Here is a 14486-nt window from a genome sequence, read left to right as displayed (position 1 = left end):
GCAATAGGGAATTTACATTTTCATTATCGTATGCATTAAGTGGTCATGTGACCATCATAACGCATGCGATAACCTTTAGTGAATTGTGTCCAAAGTTCTCATTACTGGAGACATGTCAGGGATGTGTCCTTTGCCTACATACGTTGCGCTATAATGTGTACCTTTTACCAATCTCAACAAGTTGGGAGGTATGAGAATGGTCATGCATAAATAAGGTTATTCGGTACATCAGTCTGCAGCCTTTTATTTATATGGTGCCTATTTGTTCTGATTTTACTACCATAGACTCAACATCAGTTTAGCCAGGGTTAGTAAAGCATATATTTATGCTTGTGGGCTTGCTGCCAGTTTCCTCTTTGCTGCCTCTCTCCGTCTTCCTTGCAGGCATTTTCTTTGTGCTGGCCCTAGCCATAGCTCATTCTAGCGGGACTTTAGCCAAATTCCTTCCAACAACATATAATGGTCACAATCCATATTTAGGATTACACGGATAGTATAATTCTTTTTGCTTCGTTTTGCTTTATTTTTTTATTTAGCCTTTAAAAGTATTTAAATCAGGTTTTGTATTTTTTTTTATTTCAATTTTTTGTTTTTGTTTTTTTTTTTTTAGCAAAAAGCATTCCATGATGTATCCATGACAATCAGTTTGCAATTAATAATTTTGCCTGCCCTCCTTAGTATGATTCAACTATTTATACTGTACATATACTGTGTATAATTTTAAGAAAGCATTTTCCTGGGTCTTAAGTGGATACTGTGGCTTCTTAGTAAAGGATCTTGCATATTATGTCTATCCCTTCACAAATAGGGGATAGTAAGGGCTCATTTACACCATAACTGTTCTGTCCCCGCTACACGTTTCCCTGTGTGTAGCTCGACATTCAGCTAAACCCTCTTATACTGAAAAGTCAGTCTGAGTGTCATTTTGAAGCTTTGTTCACAAAACAGGGTGGGGTGAAACTTGAGAAAGAACAAATACAGATACATATAATCATTATATGAATTGTACAGAAATACAATGAATAAGCTAGGCTGTAGATGGCGATAAGTATTTCTCACCAACAATGCTGTGTTTAGGGGATGGAAGTTTTAGTCCAACATGTGCTCTGATAGCCTGGTTCCTTCTATGAGTCTCTAAGATGGATCCGAGTTCCCAGGGTGCACCTGTTTCTCTTCCTTAGACTGAAGAATGATGGGAATTTTTGTTAAAGGTGAACAGTTTCTAGTTTCTGCAAAAACAGTGAATTTATCACTGGCTCCATCTTCTGGTTAAATCTGATATTGCAGACAAACAACCTCATTAATCGCTTGCCGACCAGCCGCCGCAGTTTTACTGCGGCAGAATGGCACGACTGGGTGAAACGATGTTACCTTGTGCCCACAGCATGTGCCCGGAGCTGATGCGAGTGCCAAGTGGGCGTGATGACCGCCGGGCTCCCGTGATCACTCGTGACAGAGCGAGATCCCGGTTCTTTCAGGGGTGAGGAGACAGATCGCGTGTTCATACTATGTATGAACACCGATCTCTCTCTCCTCCTAGACAGTCCCATCCCCCCACAGTTAGAAACACACATAGGGAACACACAATTAACCCCTTGATCTCCCCCTAGTGTTAACCCCTTCTCTGCCAGTGACATTTACACAGTAATCACTGCATTTTTATAGCACTGATCACTGTATAATTGTCAGTGGTTTCAAAAATGTGTCAAAAGTGTCCAATGTGTCCGCCATATTGTCGCAGTCCAGATAAAAATTGCAAATCGCCGCCATTACTAGTAAAAAAAATAATAATAAAAATGCCATAAATCTATCCCCTATTTTGTAGACGCTATAACGTTTGCACAAACCAATCAATATACACTTATTGCGATTTTTTCTTTTCCAATATTTTTATTCAAAGTTTTTTCAATAGACACAATTTCCATTTTAACATTTCTTATGTTTCAAGTATTGGAACAAATAACAAGTCGGTTATATAAAAAGAAACACAATATAGGTTACACATCGCACATTATCAGGAAGTTAAACCTTTCCTTATCCTTATTATAACTCTACACAGTAAAAAACTCCACCTAAATAATAACGTTATAGAACTTTTGCTCAAAATAGAAAATGAAAGGAGGAGTTTTTTTTTCTCAGACAGAATCCTCAGTTTACTTCATGTGTAGAGTGGGGGGTCACAGGAGGAGGATCTCTCTCCCTAACCCCTCCAGCTTATGTAACCTACTAATTTAACCTCAAAAATGAGCCCTGGGGCCTTAAGTAACCCGTGAGACCTCCAGGGCTTTTTTATAGTTGAGAGAAAAGAAAGAGAAAAGAGTAAGAGGATGAATAAGTGGAGGATAGGAAAGAGAGAAAGGCGCACTCCGGTCCCGGAAGGGGGGGGGGGCATCTAAACAGTTCCCGGCTCATTATGTGTTTGAGATATACTTTATCCAAGGGTCCCATATTCTTTCAAATAGAGCCATTTTATCATTTAAGAGTGCAGAGAGGCGTTCATTTACCATGATCCATGATAATTTAGATTTTAGTAAATGAAATGGGATCATTGAAGATTTCCAGGATTTAGCAATCGCTATTCTTGCTGCTACAAATATAAAAGATATAAGTTTCCGCATACATTTCGGTGCGCCTTCCACTGGGCGTCCCAGCAGTGACTGCAGGGGTGACTTAATGAGGTTCACTTGAGTTAATGAATAGATAAAGTTATATGTGCGGATCCAAAACCTACGTACTTTTGGGCAAGTCCACCATGTATGTAGTATGGTGCCTTCTGTAGTACATCCCCTGAAACACCGCGGGGAGGCCCCCGGAACGAAGGCTGCCACCCTCGCTGGGACCAAATACCATCTCATCAGGACTTTGTAGTTGGCCTCTATCAGAGATGTATTGATATATGATTTTGACGCCAGCATGGACAGTTTGCTCCAATCTTCAACTTCTAGGCTGGTTTCTAAATCCTGTTCCCATTTTTGCATGTAAAACAGTTTCTGAACATTTGACGATAAAATACTATATATCTGTGAAATATGACCTGAGTGTTTGTCGAAGGTTCTGCAGAAATTTTCCATTTGGGAGAATGTAGTTAAATTGGAAGTGCGATTTAATGTTGCTAAAAAATGCGCTATCTGAGTGTAGCGATAGAATTCTGAATTTGGGAGTTGGTACTTTTCCCGGAGAACCTGTTTCGACAAAGCCCCTCTGTGGTCGCATAGATCTGCTATACGTAGTAATCCCTTGTTGGTCCACCATTTAAATTCATGGGGACGGAGACCCGGGGTGAACATAGGATTATTGAGCAACGGTGCCAGTGGGGTATGTGGAGATTTAAATTTGTAGGTAGCGGCCAATCTATCCCACAAGTTTAATGAGAAGGACAGAGTCGGGCACATTATTATCGGTCTATCCTTCTCTTTTATCCACATTAGATGACTAATCTCGTTATTAGGAAATAGTGCCGATTCCCTCGTCATCCAGAGTGGATTGGATTGTCGAGTATGAAATCGAACTAGCTGGGACAATTGTGCTGCATGATAATATTTTATCAGATCCGGTACCCCTAAACCGCCCTTCAATTTAGGTGTAAATAAAGCTCGTCTGTTCACCCTGGGCCTCTTACTTCCCCATATAAATTCCAGAAGTTTATTCTGAAACTTCCCCAAATCAGATCTAGCTATCGCTATAGGAAGAGTTCTAAACAAATATAGTACCTTTGGTAAAATAGTCATTTTGACTGAGTACAATCGACCGAACCAGGAAGGGGGGTTGTTTGACCATCTATTGAGATCCTCCAGTAGTTTTTTAAACAATGGGGGGTAGTTGTGTCTTGTGGGAGAGCTGTGTCTTGCCATTTAAATGTGTATGAGCTTCGTAAAGCTCGGATTATATGTGTTGGTAATAATACATTAAGAGCTTGGGATTTTGAATGATTCACCCGTAGACCTGTGATTGATGTGAAATGTTTTAGAAGTATGTTTAGGGTGGGCAGAGAGGTGACCGGGGAGGAAAGAAGTAGTAGCAGATCGTCTGCAAATAGCGCACATTTATGTTCCCTATCGCCACAGTATACTCCTTGTATATCTGGATGTTCTCGTATCTTAATAGCTAATGGTTCTAATGCTAAAATAAACAATAGAGGGGATAATGGGCATCCCTGTCGGGTCCCTCTGCGTATGTCTATAGGTTGTGATCGAAAGCCCTTGACAACTAATTGTGCTGTGGGGGTCTTATAGATGCTTTCTAGTGTCGTCAGAAATTTCGGACCAAACCCGTAGCGTTTTAATATAAAAAACAAGTAGTCCCATGAAAGGGAGTCAAAGGCCTTATGCAGGTCTAGGGAAATCAAAAGCGCTCCTCTTCGTCCCCTCCCATCCCATCCTGAGTTCAGTGCAGATATTATATCAATGATCCGTCTGGTCTGATCTGGGGCCTGTCGATTAGGAACAAATCCCACCTGGTCAGGGTGTATATATTTTGATATAAATGAGTTCATGCGGGTAGCTAAGATTTTTGTCATTATCTTCATGAGATCGGGCGATAGTTTGCGCAATCCCCTGGATCCTTGTTTGGTTTAGGGATTATATGGATGAAATCGCTATTTTCGTGCATTGGGAGCGGAGATCCTTTCCTTAGTTCATTAAAAAAAGCGCACAAATGTGGCATCAAAATCTCTGTATATTTGCGATAATAATGGCCCGAAAAACCATCTGGACCTGGAGCTTTGGAGGGGTTTAAATTTTTTATCGCTGCAGCTACCTCCCCTACGGTAAACTCTGCATCCATTAATTCCATATGGTCTTGAGCTATCGTAGGCATCGTAATGTCACAAAGAAATTCCTCAGCTTTGGCCTTATGGAAGGGTGCAGGGGCATCGTATAGGTTAGAGTAGAAGGTAAAAAATTCTTGTAATATTAACTGTGGGTTCTGGGTAGTCTGGCCGTTTTGTAGTCGCAATTTAGGTAGGGCCGGTGTAAATGGTCTAGGAGTTAGTCTTTTAGCTAGGAGTTTATTGGGCTTGTCTCCCATTGTATAATACCTATGTCTGGACCATCTCATACTTTTTTCTGCTTTTGTGGTAAGACTTAAGTTAAGGGCTGTGCGAGCCGCGTCAATCTGATCTCTAAGATCAATATCCTGTCTAGTCTTTTGTTCACGTGTAAGACGTCGCAGTTCCTCAGTTTGTTGATTTATCATGTGTTCTCGTTCCCTTTTTGCTCTAGAAGCTAACTGAATCAATGTGCCTCGGATGGTGGCCTTGTGAGCCGCCCATGTTGTAGTAGGAGAGGGAGATGAAGGGATATTATTTCGAAAATAGTCTTTAAGAGCCTGTTCTATTTCTTTTGTGATGATGGGATCATTTAATAAAGACTCATTTAATCGCCACGATAGCTGTTGTGGTTTTGACCATAGGTTCGTTAACGTGACTTGGATTGAAGAGTGATCTGACCATGCCATAGGGAGAATTTTGGTCAACAAGACAAAAGGAAGCAGTGGAGAAAGTGTAAATAAATGATCTATTCGGGAGTATGTTTTGTGTACGTGGGAATAAAATGTAAAGTCTCTGGTCGTGGGGTGGGCGTCTCTCCATATGTCTATCAAATCATAACTGTGAAGTAGACGTGCAATTTCTCCGCTTTGTTTTGGAGAATGTTTTAGAACTGCCCTATTGGGGTTGGATTTATCTAATATTTGATCTAATGAGGTGTTGCTATCTCCTCCCAGTACCACGTGACCTTCCACATGAGGCATAATGTTTGCTAACATTGAACTTAAAAACTGTTTTTGCCCTGTATTAGGAGCATAATATGAAAGAAATGTGACTACTTTATCATGTATTTTCCCCTTTGCCATAATATAGCGCCCTTCTTTGTCTCTAATAATATTAGTGGGTGAGAACGGTATATGTTTCGCTATGCATATTGTTACTCCCCGTTTTTTGTCCGTTCCATTTGATAGAAAAAATGTGGAGTATCGTGCATGCAAATATTGAGGGGCTGATGTCTTTGAGAAGCGTGTCTCTTGAAGTAATAATATATCTATTCCCATTTTATAATAATGTTGGAAGGCTTTAGTTCTTTTGATGGGGGAATTAAGTCACTGTACATTATGTGTTAGGATGGTATATTTTGTTGAGGGTCTACTGGTCATGAGTGTTCGGTGGATTGTACTCACAGTTCAGAAGCCTCCAAAACTCTGGGGGAGGTCCTTTCAGTCGGATACGTAGAACCCATTCCGGAACCGGGAATGCGCCAGGGAAGAGAGAAGTTTGAAAGGAAGAGAAAGAAATAGTATTAGAAATGTATTGTACTTTTTTCGTTAGACTATAACAAAAACACTTTAACAATGTTAACATGTAAAATAAAACCAGCGCACTAAATAATAGTGCGGTCTCGGAGGTGTCAGACCTCCTTATGTTGTAAAGTTGCCTCCACTCAAAGAGTCGAGACAAGTTCACCACAGGTGGCATGCGTTACCGCCCCGACCCTTCTCTTGCTTTATCTGGAAGGGACTTAAAAGAGGAAAGCCTCTGTACTTATTGGGAGAAGATTAAAGAAAAACCTCAAAGGGGGAATTCCAAAAAAAAAAAAAAAAAAAAAAAAAAGAACATTTTGTAAGCAAGGACAATTATAGCCAAAAAAAGGAAAAAAAAAAAAAAAAAGGGGGGGGGGGGGAGGGGAGAAAAACGTACCCGGGCAACAAGTAGGAAATCTAACACAATGTCAATCTAAATAGACATTGAAACTGTCTGTCCTCCATATAGAAATATTTTTCGGGAGGCTGTATCTAAGTATGGGAAGGTTTTCCTGTGGAAAATAAGCAATGTCCAATAAAGCATCTGTAAAGCCATCAGGTAAAAGGGTGCGATTTCCTAGAACTGGACCTTCCCTGTTGGGACCATAATGGTGAGATCGGACGACCCTCGTTGTTTGGGGAGTCAAGATGTTGTGGATCCTTATTGATGAGTCCCAGTTCCAGAAGCAACTCCTCTCCAGACTGAAAACTAGCGAAAGAATGCGTCTTCCCCCTGTAGGTAAAAGACAGTCTGAATGGGAATGACCAGCGATATTTGATCTGATGATTGAGCAAGTGGGTCAGCAAGGGCTTCAGTTGTCTTCTTTTCTGGATCGTCGCCTGGGATATGTCCGCAAAGATCTGGATTTTATTTCCCAGGAGTGAAATATCTCCTTTGCTTCTTGCTTCTAGCATTATTTTTTCCTTAACCCGAAAGAAATGTGGTTTGACTATCACATCTCGGGGTAGGCCGTCTGGCCTAGGGGCTGTGAGAGCTCTGTGGACTCTATCCAATTCCAACTGGTGAGTAGCAATATCAGGAATTAAATCTTTCATCAAGGAGTGTATGGCATCTTCCAGATCACTCACTGACTCTGGAAGGCCACGCACGCGGAAGTTATACCTCCTTGATCTGTTTTCCAAATCTTCGATCTTCGCATTTGCTTGATCTAGTTGGTCTTGTAGTGAGGATATCATTCTGGTGTTTTGATTGACTCTTTTTACAGTGCCATCCATTTTGGATTCCATGGTGTCTAGCCTCTCACCTATATTTTGAAAGTCATCTTTTATCCCGGTGGTGATGATTGTGCAAGCTTTGGGCAGTTCCTGTTGCAGGAGCGCGGAAAACCTTGCTAACAGGACCGCATCTCCTGAATAGGCAGTAGACTTGGGAGGTTGTAGCTGTATTGAGCTGTTTTGACTCAGTGCTATCTCTGCTAATTCTGCCATTTGCCTGTCTGTGGAGGAGGCAGGAGAGATATTATATACTGCCCTGTCAGGGGAGCTCGACAGGGGGGACATCTGTGGCCGGGCTTCTCGGGGGGTCAAGGATTCCTCCTGGGACTGGGATGAGAAGGGGTCACGTCCTGAACCATCCATGGATGTCTCTGGGTGGGAGTAGGCTGCTTGCTGAAACTGTAGGCCACCTTGTCCTGCTGTTCTCAGCTCTGGTGCTATCTGGGTGGGGGAGGGCCGTGGCTGCTGTGTTTGGGCTCCTTTTTTTTCCTGAGCTCTCTGGCTTGATTGTGGTGTCTTCTGGGGGGATTGCTGCTGGGTCTGGGGGCTACCCCATTCTTCCTCCCCTTTCCCCTGCATCTTACCGGCCATTGGTGTTTGTCGGTCAGTAGCGAAACCACCGCCGTATGGGCCGTTCTCCCTCTCCGTCGCCATCTTGGCTTGGGAAGACTGCTGCTGGGCACGTGTGGAGCGGGATTGTTGCGCTGGTTTTCTCCCTTTTTTTGAGTTCCCCGCTGTCCCCCGCCTCATGATCCATTCCCGGGCTCTGGGCTGTCGGTCTGGAGGCGATCCGAGCGTCCCTTCTGGCTGATTTTAGCTGTTTGTGGATCGGGGTTTACGGAGCTCGGCTAGTTCATGACCTGCACCGGCTCCGCGCGCATGCGCACTGTACTTATTGCGATTTTTTAACCAAAAATATGTGGAAGAATACATATCGGCCTAACCTGAGGAAAAAAGTTTTTTTTTTGATAAAAAATGTGGGATATTTGTTGTGTTGTGTTTTTTTCAAAATTGTTGTTTTTCTTTTGTTTGTAGGGCAAAAAAATTAAAACCACAGAGGCGATCAAATACCACCAAAAGAAAGCTCTATTTGTGGGGAAAAAAAGGACATCAATTTTGTTTGGCTACAGCATCGCACGGCCGCGCAATTGTCAGTTAAAACGACTCAGTGCCGAATCACAAAAAATGGCCTGGTCATTGAGCAGCCAAATCTTCTGGGGGTGAAGTGGTTAATATCCCGCTGGAAGCAGAACAACATATATTACAATCTGAGTTACTCTATAACATATGGTAGTGCACCGTGAAGTTTACTGCACCACAGTGGGCTGCATTGCACCTGCATTATAACACTCCAAAGCACAGATGCAGGACTAATGCCCCGTACACACGGTCGGATTTTCCGATGGACAATGTCCGATCGGAGCGTGTTGTCGGAAATTCCGACCGTGTGTGGGCGCCATCGGACATTTTCCATCGGATTTTCCGACACACAAAGTTGGAGAGCAGGAGATTAAATTTTCCGACAACAAAATCCGATCGCGTCAATTCCGACCGTGTGTGGCCTGTTCCGACGCACAAAGTGCCACGCATGCTCAGAAGAAATTCCGAGACGGGACAGCTCGTTCTGGTAAACTTAGCGTTCGCAATGGATACAGTACTTTCGTCACACTGCAATGTTAAAAATGGTTTAATACAGCGCACTCTCTTCTTCTTTATAATGTGACAAGAATTAAGTAGTTTTGCTGCTCATATTCACACACACTTCTCACAAAGTTTTATTTGTGTTTTTTTAGTGGGATTCCCTGAATATATTGTTATTAGTTGTCACATCTGACAGTTTTATATTTTTTTTTTTTTTTTTGGATTTTAAGCCTTTTTTTTTCTTTAATGTTTGGATTTTTTCCAAGGCTGATCTTTGTTCAATGTTATTTTTATTTTTACTCCAGAATATTTTTGGGTGTGTTTTGTGTGTCAAGTTACCCCAACACCATTGATATCTTTTATTATTTAATCTCAAGGAGATTGTTTGGTGTTGGTGTCCCTTGTTCATTTCACATTGTATATTTGAAATGTACCTGAATCCTCACAAACCAACTGTCCTTTTTGAAGTAAAACACATAGGAGAGTATAATTCAAAACAAAAATCCTTTATTAAGGGATCAGAACCAAACAAAAAGGAAGGCAACACTGGATCAACAGGAGAAATTAGCGAAGCCTGGGACCCCCACGGCAGACATCAATTCTTCAACATCAAAATTGGTGGCCTGAGGAGTCCATATCTAAGGGAGGGCAGTCTGGTCCAGAATTCGCAGAGATCCGGATAGCAGCAGATGACATCTGTGTCCCCAGGCTGTGGTACCACAAGAGGCTGCATCTTTTGGCCGACCAGACTGAACCCAGGGCAATCACTGTCTGGTCTTCCTTCCACGCTTCCTTCCGGGCTGTGGCTGTGCAGTTGGAGATGTGGCAGGAGGAGGAGTAGGACCTGGAGGAGGAGGAGGACTGGGGGGACCTGGAGGAGGACTGGGAGGACCTGGAGGAGGACTGTGGGGACCTGGAGGAGGACTGGGAGGACCTGGAGGAGAGGGAGGAGGAGGAGGAGGAGGAGGACCTGCAGGAGGAGGAGGAGGACCAACGCGAAGGTGTGTCTGAGGTGTAATTTGGCCCCTCATACCTTTCTCCAGAGCCTCCGATATGAGGGCCTCACACAAGACTTTTTGGCCCTCCTCCATCCTCTGCATTTTATAGGCTATGAAGGCAGCAATGTTCTCCTCCATGGTGTGGGGTGCTCCCAGGACCTCTGTAGCCCTCCAAAAGAATGCTATAGCAGCCTCCTCTAGGGTACTCCTCCTACTGCCACTTTCTCTTTTCAGGGGGGGTGGAGGGACCTGCAGATCAGCCAGCCGGCTCGGCCCGGCCACCTCCTGGCTGAGACTTCCCTGTGTATGATAAAGGGACATGGTTGTAATGTTTTGCATCATCAATCACAATCCTAAATTAGTACTCCCAACTAACATCTAGTTAACATCATTGATTGGACAAGCAGAAATATTTAGAGTAATATTATACTTGGCTCAAGCTGGGCTCCTCCACATATCGCCTGGAAGGCCCAGGTTGGGCGTCAGAAGCCTCAGCCGGGGGGGAAGGAAGCGTGGAAGGAAGACTGGAGAGGGATGGCCTGGGTTCAGTCTGGCCTGCCAGAAAGTGCAGCCTGTCGTAGTACAACATCCTGGGGACATAGATGTCATCTGCTGCTCTGGATCCCTGTGAATCCAGGACTTTCTTGCGCTCCCTCAGATATGTGCTCCTCAGGCCACCAATGAAGATCTTTAAATAGGTGATGTCTGCCGTGGGGATCACCTGCTTCACAATTTCACACAATTGCTCCAGTGCTGCCTTCCTCTTTGCTTGGCTCTTGAAATGGGGGTGGGTAATCTCCCACAGACAGGGCAGCTCACTTAGCATCTCTACGAATACTGACATGAAGTCATTGTCTTTCATTAAGATATCCATGTTCACTGCAAGACACAACACAAGACAAAGCCTAATGTCAGACAAAACTCTCCTAATCTTGTTACAATATAGGCCTCAATCTAGAAGCAGTATAGGCACAAGTTTGTCTCTTACCTTCGTTTTTACGATTGGCGCGTACAATGCTCCTTCCTCCGCTCACAGATCGTACGTAATACGCACGCGTGTTACGCTTTATACACACTGCGCATGCGTGTAACTCCGCCCGCCCCTGACGTTCTTTCTAGTCTATTCCCCGCCCCTTTTCGTTCGGCGCAGTGGGTGAAGAGCACATGGCGGAGTTACAGCAGGTGCATGCTAATTCTAGCAATGAGGAGGAGGAGGAGGAAAGCCCGGATCCAGGCACGTCCCGATCCAGAAGGAGACGTTTTTAAGGCCACAAATATGTCCTTTGGGGAGATGTTGGAGATGGTTGACATCATGAGGAAGTCCGACTATGACGGAAAATATGGGCTTTACCCCCACCCCAACATCCGAAAGGCAAAAATCATTGCTAAAGTGATCAAAAGCCTTCACAGGAATTTCGGGGTACGAAGATCTAAAGATCAGCTCAGGAAGCGGTGGTCGGACCTGAAGTTGAGAGAGCCAGAGCAGTACCGAAAGATCCGGAGAGTGCTGCAAAAAAGTAAGTAGTTGTGCTGTGTTCCTATTCTTTCTGTCTTTATTCCGTTCGTTCTGCTCCATATGCTTTTATTAATTGTAACGTTTAAAAGGGCAACTTTAATGTTCATGGGCCCATTATTCGTTCGTATCAAACATTTTTCTTTCGGCCTCTAGAACACCATTGTTTAGGCCATATGCATTTTCACACATTTTTTGGGGCCTACTTGGATGCCAAATATTTGTTTGTGTAGATGGGTTTGTTACTAGAATGAAATGCCAACTAGATTGTGTGTAAGGAGAGGACACTGAGCAGCTGTTTTCACATCTGGACACTGGAGCATTAGTGTGGGACCCCAGAACACCATTTTTATTAGGGAGGCCACACAGGTGCTCCAGTGTATACTATAGGGGGTCTCCATCTGTGAAGCTTGTACTAAACAGGTAAAGTATTGCAGCTTGACAAAGGCCAATAAAAAAAATACATCTTGGAACTCTGCTAAAATAGACAATTGTACCCCACTTCCAAGCAATGTTTCCTATTTCTAGTTCTCCCATCAAATATCTGTGTGCTAAGTATACCATTTTTGTTTTACATAGGGGAGAAAAGACTTGGAGGACACCCCTCATCCCAGGAGAACACAGACCCCCCACCTATGGAAGAAGGTGAAATACCACCAACACAAGAAGAAGAGCAGGAGGAAGAAAAAGATGTGGTGGAGATTGGCACCACAACAGGTGAGTGTCTGCAACCACAGGCTCAGGTAAAAGAGATGGATGGTGGCAGATTTTTGAGACCTTTTTTTTTGTTCTTTATCTCTTTTTAGGTGATCGTGATGTGAGGGATAGAGAACGTTTCACATCTGAAAGTGCCCAGATACTGATCTGGGAGATCATGGGGTGTAATCTCGAATTGCACAACATACAGCAACAAATCAGTGATGTTATTAAAAAAAATAATAACATCATTGATGTTTTGGGGCGAATTTAAACCCCACAAAATCACCTGTTTTATTGTAGTCCAATCTTCTTAAATTTTTTTCAATGTTTAGAAAAGCCAAATTTGGAGGATGCACACAGTGTGCCAACATGTGCTATCTGCCATCACGGGAGATCAATGGACGCGTTTTGGGGGTGCAACCCCTTCCTCAATTATAAAGTCGCGTTGAGGAAGGGCTTGCTCCCCCAAAACACGTCCCTTGATCCCCCCTGATGGCAGATAGCACATGTTGACATTCGTAAATTGGTGTGCATCTTCCAAATTTGGCTTTTCCAGGGGTGATTTCCACCCATCTGAACGCTATATCAAACCCAGTTCCTAAATACTGATGTCTGATATAGCCTTCAGTTTTTCCCATATGTGAACTTTGTAAGTTCAAGTTTTTTGGCTTTCTTGTTGGTTTTACACAGGCCTGTTTTATCTGAAATGGATATTTCGATTTTTGATAATGCTACTGCAAAAATTGTTATACAACAAACATGTTGGTTTGTTTTAAAAACCTTTCGTAAATGCACATGTGATTGTGCAGGTATAAAAAAGTGGCTTACTCAAGAATGTGTGGATTATTGTCTCAACACTACAACACTTTTGGGGTGATGTAATTGCTGTTTTATGCAAAAATGGGGGTTATTTCCTAAGGGCAAATACACTTTGCACTACAAGTGCAGGTTCAGTGCAGTTGCAAGTGCACTTGTAGTGAAATGTGTTTTTGCATTTAGGAAGTACCAGCCAACACTGTTTTTTAAAAGGTTACCCAATCACGACATTTTCTGCACTCAACACATTTCTGTCAGGGTCAGCTAAAACAAACACAAGCAGTAAATGTCCACAAAGAATTTCTTTTGGTTGTTTTTTATTTGAAAAAGGTTTCACAGATTGTCTGGCATATTGATAGCCCCCCTACCCGCAAAGAACTCCAGGTATCGTAACCGGACATCACGGGCACTCAGGGAGGGCAAGCCAGGACGGCCACTTTCAAGCGCCGTCAGTGTTGATGGATTTGGGATTCCGGCCTCAGGCCCAACTGAGCCAGCATAGTTGGCTGAATGTTTTCTTAAAAAATTATGGAGAACACAGCAGGCAAGTATTATATGGTTCAGTTTGTACTCCGCCATATGGATGGGTGTCAGAAATAATCGGAACCGGCTGGCCAGGATTCCAAATGTGTTCCCCACCACTCTTTGGGCTCTGGCCAGCCGGTAATTAAAAACCCTCTGTTCCAGGGTGAGGGTCCTCATCGGGAATGGCCGCATCAGGTGGTCCCCCAGCGCAAATGCTTCATCAGCAACGAACACAAATGGGAGACCTTCAACATTGTCCTCTGGAGGTGGCAAGTCCAAGCTGCCATTCTGGAGACGCCTGTAGAACTCCGTCTGGGCGATCACTCCACCATCGGACATCCGGCCATTCTTCCCCATGTCCACATACAGGAACTCGTAATTAGCCGACACCACCGCCAACATCACTATACTATTAAACCCCTTGTAATTATAATAGTACGACCCCGAGTTGGGTGGTGGGATGATGTGGACGTGTTTCCCATCAATTGTCCCTCCGCAGTTAGTAAAGTCCCACCGCTGGGCAAAGTGGGAGGCCACAGTCTGCCATTCCTGTGGCGTTGAAGGAAACTGTTGAGGAAAAAACAATAAACATTACTATTTTTTCACAGAAACATGGCAAGCAGATTATACACAAACATTATGGGGCAACCTCCAGATAGCATTTATTAAGGGGAATTTAATAACAACAAAGTATAAGGTACACCTATCATATTCCCCCTCCCCCCCTCATGGGCCATTTCTAACATTATAGGGGGGGGAACTCTTGG

This window comes from Aquarana catesbeiana, linkage group LG05 (assembly GCF_042186555.1).
Source record: "Aquarana catesbeiana isolate 2022-GZ linkage group LG05, ASM4218655v1, whole genome shotgun sequence".
Taxonomy (NCBI): Eukaryota; Metazoa; Chordata; class Amphibia; order Anura; family Ranidae; genus Aquarana; species Aquarana catesbeiana.
Note: the sequence above shows the minus strand (reverse complement) of the source record.